The following is a 14736-nucleotide window of genomic DNA, read 5'->3' as shown; positions in this document are numbered from 1 at the left end:
TTCATGAAGTTGTATAATGCGCCATGTGTTGGCAGAATCTTAAATGATTGGTCCCGTTGCCTTTATACTGTGTAATTAAAGTCCGCTATACATGTATTCTAAGAAAAAGCCGCTACAGAATTATGGAATATCCAAGAACTATTTTCGTCTCGAAAATGCACAGTGTAGTCCTGACTACCTGCACAGGCAGTGATGTTTATTTTGTGCCGATAGTGCTAACAATCACTGATAAACCTATTAGGCCTAGCTAGAATAGAGTGCGGTATTATGTGCCTATATCTACAGTCCTTAATAGCATGTGTTCCCGGGTCGAAGATGAAATAGCAGAATATAGTCCATATATAGCGGTGACGAAAGTATTACGATAGCTGCGTGCCAGTTGTTGTCCGGCGAGATTTTCGTATTTAATGTTGTGAGTGGAGTTTGTAGTAGCGCCTCATTAGGGCGAGATGTTGTGCGTCCTCGCTACCCCTTTCATAACCATGTGCATCATCCATCGTCTACAAACAGACAGCGACGTGAGTGTTTGCACAATGCTACTCTGTACTCGACTGTCATGAATAGCGTGGCGACTTCAGTTTTCGTAACTGCTTCTGAAGAACACCTTAGCATTGAGCCAATCCAAATTATTTGTCACCCCCGAGCCTCCCTGAAAATTGCACTTTTGCCTCGTCGTAAGGGCAGTCCTATGTTGGGGTGTAGTGTCCGTTCTTATTTTGACACTAGGAAGTCAAACCATGACGCCCTTTTTCAAATAGCCTCATTCAGTTCACTTCTTGTGTATGTGTTCACAATTTGCCGGCATGCTCAGCTAAGCCTAAACGAACAGCTGCCGTTCTTTACTGTTTATCCGATAGATGGCGCTAGGCGGACGCGTATTCCTTCTCACCCCCAGAAGCACAGGTGCCGAGGGACATCAGCCTTTGCTACCCCGCACTTCACTCTCCCACACATATCAGTAACGACTGAATTTTCTTTTCTCTGAAACGTACTCGACAACAACAACACAAAAGAAAACTGACAACTATTTTTTGTAACAGTAACCGCCGACTCTGGAAGAAGACAGTCAGTCACCCAGCCCAAAGACGATATCGTTGTTGTAAGCGATGTGCCTGATTCCCCCCGACTAATGTGTCTTAAAAGATGTTTGATTTGAAAGGCTCTCGGTGAATGATCCGAAACGAAACGTGTCTTTGTTGGTTGCTTTTTTTTTTGTGACGGATGTCTATACGCGTAAGCAGATCGCACGAAGTGTTGTTGATGTTATTCACGTTTTTTGTATTTACTCGTGATATTTAATAAAAACTTGCTCGATGTGACTACTGCCTGCTGTCTTGAAAGCTCTTGGAGTCTTTTGGGTGTAGCTCAGTGGTCTACACTCATAAAACTCCTGGAATGTTCGCGCTGTACAGAGGAGGACATGTGGTAGCGACAGGCAGGATTCTTTGTTCATAGCGGTTGGGATATTCTGCTTCAGAACCTTGCCATTCTCTATGAACATTTAGCAGAATGGATAGATGAATGGCTGACTGGAAGTTAGAAGCGCCCCCTTTGAAACGGGGTGGTGGCAGTTGCCACAACGCCACCTGAGATTAGCTGATGAAGGCGCCAACTAAAAGCTGTCGCCGTTTGCCGTCATTAATCTTCAGAAACACTGAAATGCGTTGCACGTTTCAGCTTTCGTATCTCGCAGGGGTGTATCTTCATGCGTTTTTGTAACTCTAATATGCTTCGCTAATTTTGACGTTAGGCGCCAGTGTGGTTATCGACCATCACGAAGTTCTTTGTGGACAGTCTTGTGCTGCACAAAACCTGCGTAGTAAAATGATCGAGGACCTGCACAGCAGCTCCCTAGATTGATGCAGGCCCGTAGATTCCTGCTTGCAAGGACGCAAGAAAAACGGACCTGAACAAACTGGTAAATAAATACATCATATCACATCCACAGTCATATCGTATATCTTATCATATTCCTCATATTTATTTCAACATGCGGTACATTTTAATGCATGGCATTATTGCATGGCACAGAAGGAGGGTTAATTGGTTTGTTCATAGAAGGTTGTGGCCAAGTACTACACCAGGGTGGCCAAATCCTGTTCTGGTGAGGAAGTGCGTTGTCGGTTCTGGTCGCCGAAATCAGGCAGCACTCCAAGCCTGGTTATGCAATTCCATCGACACGCGGAAATTTTTTTCTTTAATCCGGTGGAGAATTGCGTGGCACCGGGATTCGAACCCCGGTCCTCTAGCACGCGAGGCAGATGCTCTACCTCTACGCCATCGCTGCAACTGGCGAAGGACCGGGTTAACTGGAGAGACATGGGAGAGGCCTTTGCCCTGCAGTGGGTGTAGTCAGGCTGATGATGATGATGATGACAAAAGGAGGCCCCAAAGTATACGATGTGCGGGGGACCTCCTGCTAGAAAATAAAGAAATTCGGCAGTTTATGTAGAAGGTAGCTAGATAACGGGCGCGGAATAAAGATATCCGAAACAGCAAACTCGATAGGACAGTGGTAATGAAGACTAAAAAAACAAGAGAAAGTAAAAAAAACATGGAAAGAAGGGATACGAAAAAAAAAATAACAGGTGCAGAAAGGTACCGCCCAAGTATAAAAAAAAATGTGTCAGGCCAGATATTATCATGAGATACGGCGCGTGTTCGGGAAGCATTCCATCCTAATAGTCGGATGTTGACTGAGTTTGTTACAAAGAAAACTATATAAAGTGGGCTCTCACATGGGCAGAGATTTGGGGAGGTGCAAGCCCTCGGGCCGAAGGCTTAGCGATATTTGCATTCAGCAGTGCATAGAAGCACGTTCGGACGTCAACATCGTTACGAAGGACGCATAACATGGAGCGATAAAGGCTGATTTATATTCACCCCGAGAAAAACTAAACGCTCGTGCTTCCAAATGCGTTCGGTGAGTAGCTTTTTGCTCGTCCCAAAGATAAGGCAAAAATTCTGCGCACTTCGTTTCGTTGCGTTCTTACCATTTAACCTTTATCGGAGAAGCACCGGTCATATATGAAGAGAAAGACAAACAGGATGTGTACAGTACAATGGCAGACAAGCGAGAGTCATTCGTACAATATTAGGCATTGCAGTCGTTTCTGCAACTGCCTGTTTTTACTAGTTTGAAATGCCTCCTGGTTCATGCGTCAGCACGCCTTGCCTAGGATTAGATGGCAAATAATTTCCGTCGTAGTCGGCTAGTATTTAACCAGGGGTGCTATTCAAGGTCAAATGTCAATAGACGGTAAAGAATTTCCGTCGCAGTCGGCTAGTACTTAACCAGGGGTGGTATTCAAGGTCAAAGGTGAATAGATGGCAAAGAATTTCCCTCGTAGTCGGTTAATATTTAACCAGGGGTGCTATTCAAGGTCAAAGGTCCACAGATGGCAAAGCATTTACGTCGCAGTCGCCTAGTATTTAACCATGGGTGGTATTCAAGGTCAAAGGTCAAACAGACAAAAACAGATGTCCCGGCTGTTTTTGTGGCACCGTTTCAGCCAACCATTGCCTGCATACTGCACGTATTTAACTTTGGGTCTTAGTTGAATGCGTAGGTTGTACTCTCTTTCAGTCGCCGTCAAAACAGCCCGCAGCTGTGGTCCAGTGGATGTACGCCGTTCTGTAACCGAAAGCGAAGTCGCGGGTTCGAATCTGGCCTCGCCGGGGACATTGTGGTAAATGGCAAATAAACAACGATAGCGCAATTGTGGTGAGAAAATAGTGAAAGGAAATATTAAAAGTGTACGTTCGCGAGAAGTTGGTAAGAATGCGAGTAAGTAGCTCGGGGCAAAAATTCCGCGAGAAATAGCGTGACACAGCACGGAGGCGTCCTGTGATTATGAAGGACCTTTAGCTCGAGCCCAGCTCCAACCTGGCTATGTTAGAAGCCTTGCGGGACATATTTGACTCACATAATTTATAGCCGTTAATTTACGTGGGAGGTTAGGAAATGTGCTGTAGAAGCATCCATTTGGCCTTCTTAATATAAAGGGCCGCAATTTACTAAAAAAAATTAATGAGGAATTTATAGCATCGTACGAAGGGTGAAACTCTAATAGGCGCACTTTGGAGTGTTCTTATATTTCATGCTATTAAGAGAATGGTGGTTTTAGACAATAAATTTAGCACGGTCGAATTTTTCTCCATTTTTCGGAAAAATTTCCAGGTCGATGTTCTCCCGGCCTCAGTCAATATTAAGCCGAAAACGATAGCGAATTTCAACTGTTCCTATTAGATGCAATTTAATCGTAAGCAGCAGATCGGGTGCCTTGTTAAGCATTTTGATCTCATCTTGAAATACCTGCTAAACGTCGGAAAAACAAGGTCTCTGACACTGCCGTGGCAACGGCGCCTCTATCTCCGAGTTGGAGATAAAAGTTAATGGAGAATACATAGATAATCTGTGATTCGCTGACTACATTGTCTTGCTAAGTCACTCAGGACAGGAACTGCAAACCATTATCAATGAGGTAGACAGGCAGAGCAGAATGGTATGTCTTAAAATTAACGTGCAGGAGACCGAAGTAATGTTCAACAGTCTCTCAAGGGAACAGCAGTTCGCAGTTGGTGGCGAGGTGCTGGAAGTAGTAAGAGAATATGTCTACTTAGGACAGGTAGTAGCTGCTGATCCTTGTCATGAGAGGGAAATAACTAGAAGAATAAGAATGTGGTGGAGTGCATATGGCAGGTTCGCTCAGGTCATGAATGGCAGTTTACCGATATCCCTCAAGAGAAAAGTATACAACAGCTGTATCTTACTCGTTCTCACCTATGGGGTAGAAACGAGGGGGCTAACGTAAACGGTTCAAATTAAGTTAGGACAACGCAGCGGGCTATGGAAAGAAATATGATAGGTGTAACGTTAAGAGACCAGAAGCGGGCGGAGTGGATGAAGGAACAAACGCGGGTTAATGATATCCTAGTCGAAATCAAGAGGATTAACTGGGCTTGGGCAGGGCATGTAATGCAAAGGCAAGATAACCGCTGGTGCTTAAGGGTAACGGAGTGGATTCCAAGAGAAGGCAAGCGTAGCAGGGGGCGGCAGAAAGTTAGGTGGGCGAATGAGATCAAGAAGTTTGCGGGGATACGGTGGCCGCAGCTGGCAAAGGACAGGGTTGATTGCAGAGACATGGCAGAGGCCTTTCAGTGGGCGCAGTCAGTCTGATAACATGATGATGATGATGATGATGATGATGTTGATGAAGAATTTAAATGCGAAAACCCGAAAAGCGCATGCACCGAGAAAACCAGAGTTGTGAGAGACGGTGCTTATCTTTTAAAATGCATGTATAACAGCACAGCCCGCCTCACCATGTGCTCTGTGTCTTTGTTATTGGCATTTTGCTTGCGGCTTGAAACGAGAATGAGAGTGGAGGAAGCAATTGATAGATGGCGCTATAGGCGCTGTAACTGTGTCACCATATGCACTTATAGCGCAATTAAGTCAAGTCTGATGGTTTTCGACCATTGAACTGATCAGGTGCCGTCCATCCGTCCATCTGTCCATCTATCCGTCCGTCGTCTGTCCGTCCGTGCTTCCGTCCACCCATACACACACCAACCTCAGGAAATAGAGCGCTTCGAGTTTGAATTGTGAACAGGGAAACGATCAAAATTTTACGAGCGTGTTGCAAATGAGGCTATCACGACGGAAAGCGGCAGCAGAGCAGCTGTCGGGTGTCATTTGAAATAAGAAAAATGAATAAATATCACTAGAACGTTTAATGACCTTCACTGGTGCAAAGACCTATTACGCTAGCTGCACATTTTCACATAGTGTTGACGGCAGTCCTGCAGTCGAGGAGACAGCGAAACGGGCTTCCAAAATGAACTGTTTATTGGGCGTCCTCGTGACGACAAAGAAATGAATGACTTGGCGGCGATAGGAACAAGCATGCTCGGTGGTGAAAAAATGAAAGTCGCACTCGTGTTTGCATCATAGAGTTTCTTACTATTACCTAGAGGGAAAGCTGGCGGCGCTGCACTTCAGCCACCATGGACGCCCAAAGCATCATGGGGCGGTGAGCTACTTGTTGCGGCACAGCCGTAATTTTTCGGAAACATGGAGTGGCACTACTAAGACGTTTCATTCCGAAAACTCTGTTCGTGTGTGCGCAGACGACTTTCGCGCGAACGCAGTGTGCAAAACCCATAGTAGTGAAAACGCGACGACACACGACGTCAATAAAAGGTTTCACTTTTCCGAAATGCCATTAAAAAACCTCTTATAGTATTTAAGCAACAACATCTTTTTTGAAAACATATTTACTTTTAAAAGTGCGCCTGTTAATTACGAAATATGAGTTTTTATAGTGTTCATTACTAGGCCAATAGGAGAGCGAGTCGTCTCTTATTTTGGGCAAACTTTGCACTTAAATGCTTTTCTGCTCGTTTGTTGCAATCATTAGACAATATATTGAATGTTGGGACGTTTGTAGTTATCAAACAGCTTTATTTTTCTATTATTTTTTGGCCAAAAGTTGCAGTTCCGCAACAAGTAGCTCACCGCCCCATGATGCTTTGAGCGCCCATGGTGGCTGAAGTGGTCTCGAGGGGTCGCCATGCAAACTCCCATAGACGGGCTGCCAGCTTTCCCTCTAGGTAATAGTAAGAAACTCTATGGTTTGCATGCTCCCAGAGTTCTTAACGTCTTCACAAACAATTACAAGTTACAGCGAGCCCATGGTATAGAATTACCGAATGTAATCAGGGTGTCGTTCGGAAAAAATGGCGTGTGGCACGGGGCTGAAATAAGTCGAAATGTGAACGTTCTATGTCGTTTAATGTGTATTTTGAAAGAAAATCACGCATACAGGTTGTGTTCTTCGACGAAGTAAAAGGAATAACACAAAAAAAAAAAGATACCGTCGCTTCCGTCCGTACGAAATAGTTTTGGCGAAAAAGAACGCTTCAGCGCAAGCTGTCTAAACAATAAATTTGTCAGCTTGTAACGTAAGGAAAAGAAACCCATCATAGAATATTGTTTGTGGGTCGAACGCTTGAACACAAACAGCTGAACAGATGCGTTTTGCAGCGACTAAGCTTGGTGTCAATATGCTGTCCTCCAACCTCGGCGCCCTTGCCTTGAAACTTAGCGCAGTGAATTCAGGCGACCTAGATGTCTACTGTTCGCATTCAGACTTCCGGTAGGAGGCCTAATAACAGCCGCGCATCAGAGAATAATAGCAGGGAGGTGAGTATTATTATCGTGACGCACTCACGACATTTCAGTTTTGCATGTAGGGGCATTTTACCGCAAATCCTCGACCTGGTTTACAGAAAGAGCTTGAATTTAACTGCTCACGGAGCCCCGAGACAGACAGAAGGGATGCTTGTTCAGGCTTACAATGTGTTTATACCGTGGTGAACCTATGCAGACCTCCGCACGCACAAGATTATAAGCACAACTGTTTTTTATTTGCAAAGCGTCTACAGGGCTGACTTTGGTACATTGCTGATGTTTGGAGTAGTTTCTCTAAAATGAGGTGTAATTTAGGTGGAAGTGAAAGAAGGGGGAAAAAAGCCTCGGCACAGCGTGCACTCTAAACAGAAACGCGTGAAACGGAAGTAAGCTGTCCTCTAGCGCACTCCATTTTATAAAAGGCAGTGCGCTAGAGGACAACTTACTATTAAAACTCTCCTGGACGTCCCACGGACGTCCTAAAGTTGTCCTCTAGCTAATCTAACAAAACTTCTGTTTGGGCTAGATGGTGCACAGCTTATTTTGAAATGAATTTAAGCGCACAAGAAGAGGAAACACACAGGACAGATGCTAAAACATACATAATACAGAGAGCGCTCCATTTTATAGACCGTTTTCGGCGCGAGGAGGAAAATAGCCTCGAACCGGCGCGCGCGCGCTGCCGCTTCTCCTCCTCCTCTCCTACTGGTATGCGCGGGCGGCGAAGTACGCGTTGAGTGACGTTCGTGTCCTGCTGTCTTTTGCACAAGAAAACAGTTTTTACGTGTTCTGACGCTGACAGTGAACATGAATCGTGAGCCGAGTTCATCAGGATACCACTGCGCTGTTTTTGGCTGCACCAACAGCTATTGCAAGCGAAAAAACTAGCCGCAGAGCCATGAGCACAACATCAACAGCCGCGGCGTCAGTGCGGCTGCGACGCGATCAACCTGCATCGCTTTCCGTCAGATGAAGACGAGCGATGTCTTTGGCTGGCTAGCGTTAACAGAGAGGATTTTGTGCCTCCTTGATGTCACAGGCTTTCTTCTCTAGTAAATAAAAAATGATGTGTGGCATCCGGACGTGTGGCCACTTCAGTCAGTGACAACACTTCGATGCCTGTACAGCTTGTGACCTGCAGACAAGTATGAAGGTCACAAAATCAGAGCAGTGGAAGTAGACAGCTCAATAAGCAGCAAAAAGACCTCTACAAAGTTTTTGTTGCATGCTAAATATGACAGCAAATGATATGCGATATTACAGCACTGCCGAGCAATGTTGTTGCTGCAGTGTTGTTACCGCGAACAACTGGTCCTTGACAGAAGCAAAAGAGCGTGCTCACTGCACCAGTCGTCAAGATACCAAAAACTTGTGTGAAGACGCATAGCGGGCTTAACAACGACCGCAAACGCGCTTGCTCACCAAAGCACAATCGAGCGGCGGGTGGCGTGGCGAATTTTTACTGCCGCGTGGCATGCAACCATCTGGCATGCAACCATGGCATGCATCTAACTTTCTCTGTTTAGTGCGGACATTCATTTAGGGCCGCAACACTTTTCTTTCGACGAGTGAAGAGTGGATACGTACGCGAAAACAAGTGGCGAGGCAGCGAGAACGACCATCGCTCGCGCTCTCTCGGTGGCCAAGCCCCCAAGCAAGCAATGATGATATACGCGATGTCAACTAGCGCGCTTTCGTTCGGTGCCTGCACGCTCTGGCTTAGTAAACATTCTCGCACCTACCACCTAGACCTGCTCGTAGGCGAGCATTTATCTCGAAGTGATAACCAGCTGAAAGGCAGAAAGGACGCCAGGCATCAGACGCCTGAATCTGGCACGACGCGTATCTTGCTGAGAAGTGCACTGTAGTTCCTGCCTGAAATTGTGAAGTGTATACGGGTCAGCTTTCACGAAAGAATTTCATCACCGTGGGTGGTCCAACAATACAGTTCGCGTCTGCGCACCACGCACATTTAAGCAAATGAAGTGCGGCTAACGTAAACATTTATGAAGTGACTTTGTTATGCTGGCGTTAATCGTACTCTATCGAACTCAATCAGATAGCATAAAAGAAGCTGGCTGCCTGTGTCGCTTCTTCGACCGCCGTCGTAGATAGCGATGCGACCGTTGCTATGCACTAGAGCAAACAAACAACTCGTAAACAAATTTCGTTTGCCTAGGTCAATAATCGGAACGACGGTGGAAGTGCCTCCTGCCCCATAATCCGATGGAGTTCCGGCCATCACTCAACCAAACGGCGGCAGTCTTGCTCGAAAAGCTTTTCCCGTCACCCAGGCGCATTTATAGCATACACACACACACAAACACACACACAAAAAAAACAGAAGCTCCGAAACGCCAATTTGCGACGCCTCCGTACTGCACCGTGGGCGTAGCACAAATGCGCGCGCGCATACCAGCATGGCGCTAGGGACAAGAACAGAACATAGACGGCGCCACCTCCCCAAAATGGCGGCGCCCTAGATGAAATGGTCTATAAAAGGCAGTGCACTAGAGAACGACTTACCATTAAAACTCCCCTGGACATCCCACGGACGTCCTAATGTTGTCCTCTAGCGCACTCCATTTTATAAAAGACAGTGCGCTAGCTAGAGGACAACTTAACATTAAAACTCTCCTGGACGTCCCATGGACGTCCTAAAGTTGTCCTCTAGCGCACTACATTTTATAAAAGACAGTGTGCTAGAGGACAAATTACAATTAAAACTCCACTGGACGTCCCATGGACGTCCTAAAGTTGTCCTCTAGTGCACTCCATTTTATAAAAGGCAGTGCGCTAGAGGACAACTTACCATTAAAAGTCCCCTGCACGTCCCACGGACGTCCTAAAGTTGTCCTCTAGCGCACACCCTTTAAAACAGGGTGTGCGCTAGAGGACAACTTTACTCCCTTCTTGCTACTTTCTGTTTATACAGTGCAATATTCGTGTTTAGAGTGCACGAGCTTCTTAGAAAGCTACTGCCATATACAGGGTGTTTCACCTAAGACTGCACAATTTTTAAAAACAGGCTTTTGAAGAGCGCTTTCTTTCTGCATAACATTGTCAGTGGTGTAGTACATAAAAGTGCAGCTAAGACGTGCTAACTGGCAAGCAGGTTAACTAATATCGAATAAAGTTTTAACTTTTACTGCCAGGCTCCCTAGTTATTGAGAGGCGTGTAGCCCACGGTGAGTAATATACATATCAGTCTTTAGAACTTCGAATACGCGGTTACCCTCGGCGCTGCACCCCGATATATTTTCTCTATTTTGACGAGTTATATGCACAGGAGAGGTAGCTTAACCTGCAAGCTTCTCGAAAGCGCATGGATTTTGGCGTGATGTAGCCAAAATTTGTTGGGCCACAGCGCTGAGGGTAACCGCACTTTCGAAATTCTGAAAAAAACTGATATGGGTATTACTTTCGATGGGCTACATGCCTCTCACTAATTAAGGAGCCTAATAGTAATAGTCAGATAGTTAACTATTCAAAATTAGTTAACAACCTGCCAGTTAGCACGTCTTAGCTCTATTCTTCTGAACTACATCACTGACAATGCTATGCCGAAAAAAGTGGCCTCCTAACTGAAAAGCCTATTTTTAAAAACTGTGCAAATCCTCAGGTGAAACAACCTGTACGTTCTCCATTGGGATCAGAATATTCCTTCTGAGGCTAGCTGAAACGAAGAGCAGAAGGTCGACATTGGCAGGGCGTATAATGCGGCGAGGAGGTAACCGTAGGTTCCTTCGGATAACGAAGAGGATCCCAGGAGACAGTACACGCCGCAGAGAGCGGCAGAGACTCAGATGGGCAGATGATAGGAAGTTTCCAAGGGTAAGATGGCCGTAGGTGGCATAGGACGTGGTTCATTAAAGAAAAATGGAAAACAAATTCAGGGGACACTTTGGCTCTCTAAAGTGCTGCAAGACGAAAGCCTTTCCTTGCGCACTCTTTGGCATTGACTGCGAGACTGTTTGTGCTGTACTAGTGCTACAAAATTGGACTACACATTACAACTACACATTTTGACTGCCGACTTTGACTGTTTCTTTAGCAAGACTCTCTCTCTCTGCATCGATGAGTTTGGTTGTATCCATGGCTTTGTTCGCAGTAATGAGGCATGTAATGTGGTCACCCACGGACGCCTTACGCCCCCTGTCAGAGCGGACGACAACTATTTTATTAGTTGTCGTCTGCTCCAAAAGGGCACGTCCGGCATCCGTGGATGACCTCATTACCGCTAATCCGCGCACTCTGACGTCATAACCACTTCGACCAACCGAAGAGCGTGACACCTCTGCTGACAACCTTCTGTCGACAACCCTCTGTCGACAACGATCAGGCATTAAAGGCTTTCGCCTTAGAAGCTCTTGTGCTCCAATGGAAGCAGCTCCGCTGCTTTCATTGGAGCACTAGGAGGGTCATGACAGCGAAAACTGTCCGTTGTAGTCGTCTGTTTAAAGCCTCCACCTGCGAGCAGTGACAGGTTGTATCAGGCTTATAGAAAGACTTTACGCTCTTCTCTCGCTTCCACCTACTATAACACCGCCTAGAAGGAAACAATGGCTATAATGTCACACCGGCCATAAGAAAACGCCAGCTATAATAAACACAGGCTATAATAAAGCATTGACTATAAGGAATCGCCTGGCACCTACCATAAAACCTTTGAGAAGGAAGCACCAGCTATAATAAAAGCCGGCTATAATGAAAACCGGCTATACTGAAAAATTGGCTGTACTGAAACATCGGCTATAACAAAACACTGGCTCTAAGGAAACAGCGGCTATGTCAACTTGGTAAATTCACTTCAGATACAGGTGAAAGCGAAGATGACGGTGGTTTATTGCAGTCACAAGTAGCGATAGTGGTCTTAGTGGTACCGTTCATGCTCCAGGCTGCAGAACGATAGGACAAAGGAAGAGGAAGAAGAGAAGAATGCTCTCCCGCTAACTCTGTATGAATCACTCTGACTGACTGCCCCTGAATTTTTCTTTCAAAGTTAATGCCCATTGTAGAGTCGCATCTTGAGACGTAGATACTGTAAGTCCTGCATATGCTAAACACTTATAATGCCTTTAGGACAGGGTCTGTTCTGCGTTTATTTTTTTCGACTCTTTGCGCTGAATTCACCTTAGGTGAGAACGTAATTACAACTATCCCAACAGTCTGTATCATCATCATCATCAGCCTAACTACGGCCACTACGCCCATGCCTCTCCAATTAAACCTGTCCTCTGCCAGCTGCGGCCACCGTCCCCCAGCAAACTTCTTAATCTCATCCGCCCACCTAACTTTCTGCCGCCCCCTGCTACGCTTGCCTTCTCTTGGAATCCACTCCGTTACTTTTAAGGACCAGTGGCTATCTTGCCTTCGCATCAGATGCCCTACCCAAGCCAATTTTTTGCTCTTGATTTCGACTAGGATTCCAATTAACCAGCGTTTTATCTATGGCCCACTCTGCCCTCTTCCTCCTGTTAACGTTACACTCATCATTTCCCCTTCAATAGGTCGGTGTTTTGTCCTTAAGATGAACGCTTTTTGTTAGCCTCCACGTTTCAGTCCTGTAGATGAGTGCCGGTAAGATACAGCTGTTGTATACGATTTGTTGCGGGGTACTGGTAGTTCCCATTCATGATTTGATAGAACCGGGCAGTTTGTATAATTCATGATTAAAAGGCAGCCAGTTTGTTTATGTATTAAGGCGAAAGCCTTTAATGTCTCATCGTTGTCGACTGAAGGTTGTCAGCAGAGGTGTCACACTTTTCGGTTGGTCGAAATGGTTATGACGTCTGAGTGCGCGGATTCGAAGTAATGAGGTCATCCACGGATGCCGGACGTGCCATTTTGAGCAGACGACAACTAATAAAATAGTTGTCGTCCGCTCCGACAGGGGGCGTAAGGCGTCCGTGGGTGGCCACATTACATACCTAATGACTGCGAACAGAGCCATGGATACAACCGAACTCATCGAAACAGAGAGAAAGGCGTGCTAAAGAAGCAGTCAAAGTCGGCAGTCAAAGTGCGTAGTCGTAATCTGTAGTCAAATAAAGCACTAGTACAGCGCAAACAGTCTCGCAGTCAATGCCAAACAGTGCGCCAGGAAAGGCTTTCGCCTTGCAGCACTTTAGAGGGCAAAAGTGCCCCCTGAATTTTTTCTTTCCTTTCCAGTCAGAATACGGCCGCAAGAGAGCCATACATGCGACCTCGCGCTCAGTAGCAATTTTTCGCTTACCAAGGCGGGTTCTGCAGCACTGGCAGGTATACCACCCCCCCCCCCCCCGCCCCCCAATTAAAAAAAAAAGAAGAAAGTACTGCCTCGTAAACAATGCGCTTAACATTGCAATGAGTGTCGTTCTTGGGTGCCACTGTGCGGGTTCTTCGTTTATTTCTTTAGTTTCTCGGTTCTCAAGGCAGCGTTGTTTTTCAGCGGGAACATGGAAACCCGCGTGTCACTAGAATCCACACAGCTGCGGAAACAAACAAGATCACAAGGCCGAAAGCGAGTGCGCACTTGCAGCTTCGTGCTCCTCGTGCCTGTTGACGTCATTTAAGCTCGACTTGTTGATAGTACTTGTGTACGGAAGTTGTTTTCAGTTGCGCAGGGGTAGCAGCGGAGTGTTCCAATACGAGTGCCTATTTTTACACGGAAGCTGTTCATACATCCGTGGCAAGGCTGTCCGTAGTATCCGGCGTCAGTGACATCAGCAACCGATAAATATATGACGTCATAACAACCCAAAGGCTCGTTGCAATCCAGAGCTGTGGTTAACTACTTTACACATCGTTAGAGCGCTGGTTAGATCGCTCGACTACTGAGCCGAAGGATCCGGGTTCAAATCTGGCCACGGCGGGCGCAGTTCTATGGAGGCTAAATGCTAGAGGACCGTGTACTGTGTGATGTGAGGGCCCGTTAAGGATCCCTTGGTGGTCGATATTATCTGGAGGCTTCCACTACGGCGTCCCTCATAGCCTCTTAGACGTTTAATCCCGTAAACCAAGCCAAACCAACCAAACTATCTTCCTGTCAATACTGGCAAAGCTAACTGTGCCCTATTAATACCAAGAAACCGCAGAGTAGACATACAAGGTTCACTGAAACTAAATATTTCAAATAACCCCGATGAAACTGTCTCCAAATTTGTGCTCTGTTGTTTTATCATCCTATGTCATGGAATGCTAATATCGATTTTGTCATTCTAAAATCTCGTAAGTTACTTGAGTCCTTTTAGACTAATACTTTTTTACCCAAAAGTGTGCAGCTTTTATTACAAAATTCCTTTCTTTCTCTCGTCTACACACTACTGCCATCTAGTGTGGGGCACTATCACTAACACGAATCTTGCGAAACTCTACATATTACAACAAAAAAAAAATGAATATTTAAAATTACATCCACACAGACGCACGCTATGTGTACAAAGGTGAGCTTTTAATAGTATATTCCTGAAACTGAGAGAACCAGAAATATTTACAGGGTAACCGCAAACAGTTCCAACATAAAACAAAATTTTGGAGATCCGCAAGCATCTTTGCGAGCA

The sequence above is a fragment of the Amblyomma mixtum genome, chromosome 4, assembly GCF_055824585.1.
Source record: "Amblyomma mixtum isolate Tamu chromosome 4, ASM5582458v1, whole genome shotgun sequence".
NCBI lineage: Eukaryota > Metazoa > Arthropoda > Arachnida > Ixodida > Ixodidae > Amblyomma > Amblyomma mixtum.
Note: the sequence above shows the minus strand (reverse complement) of the source record.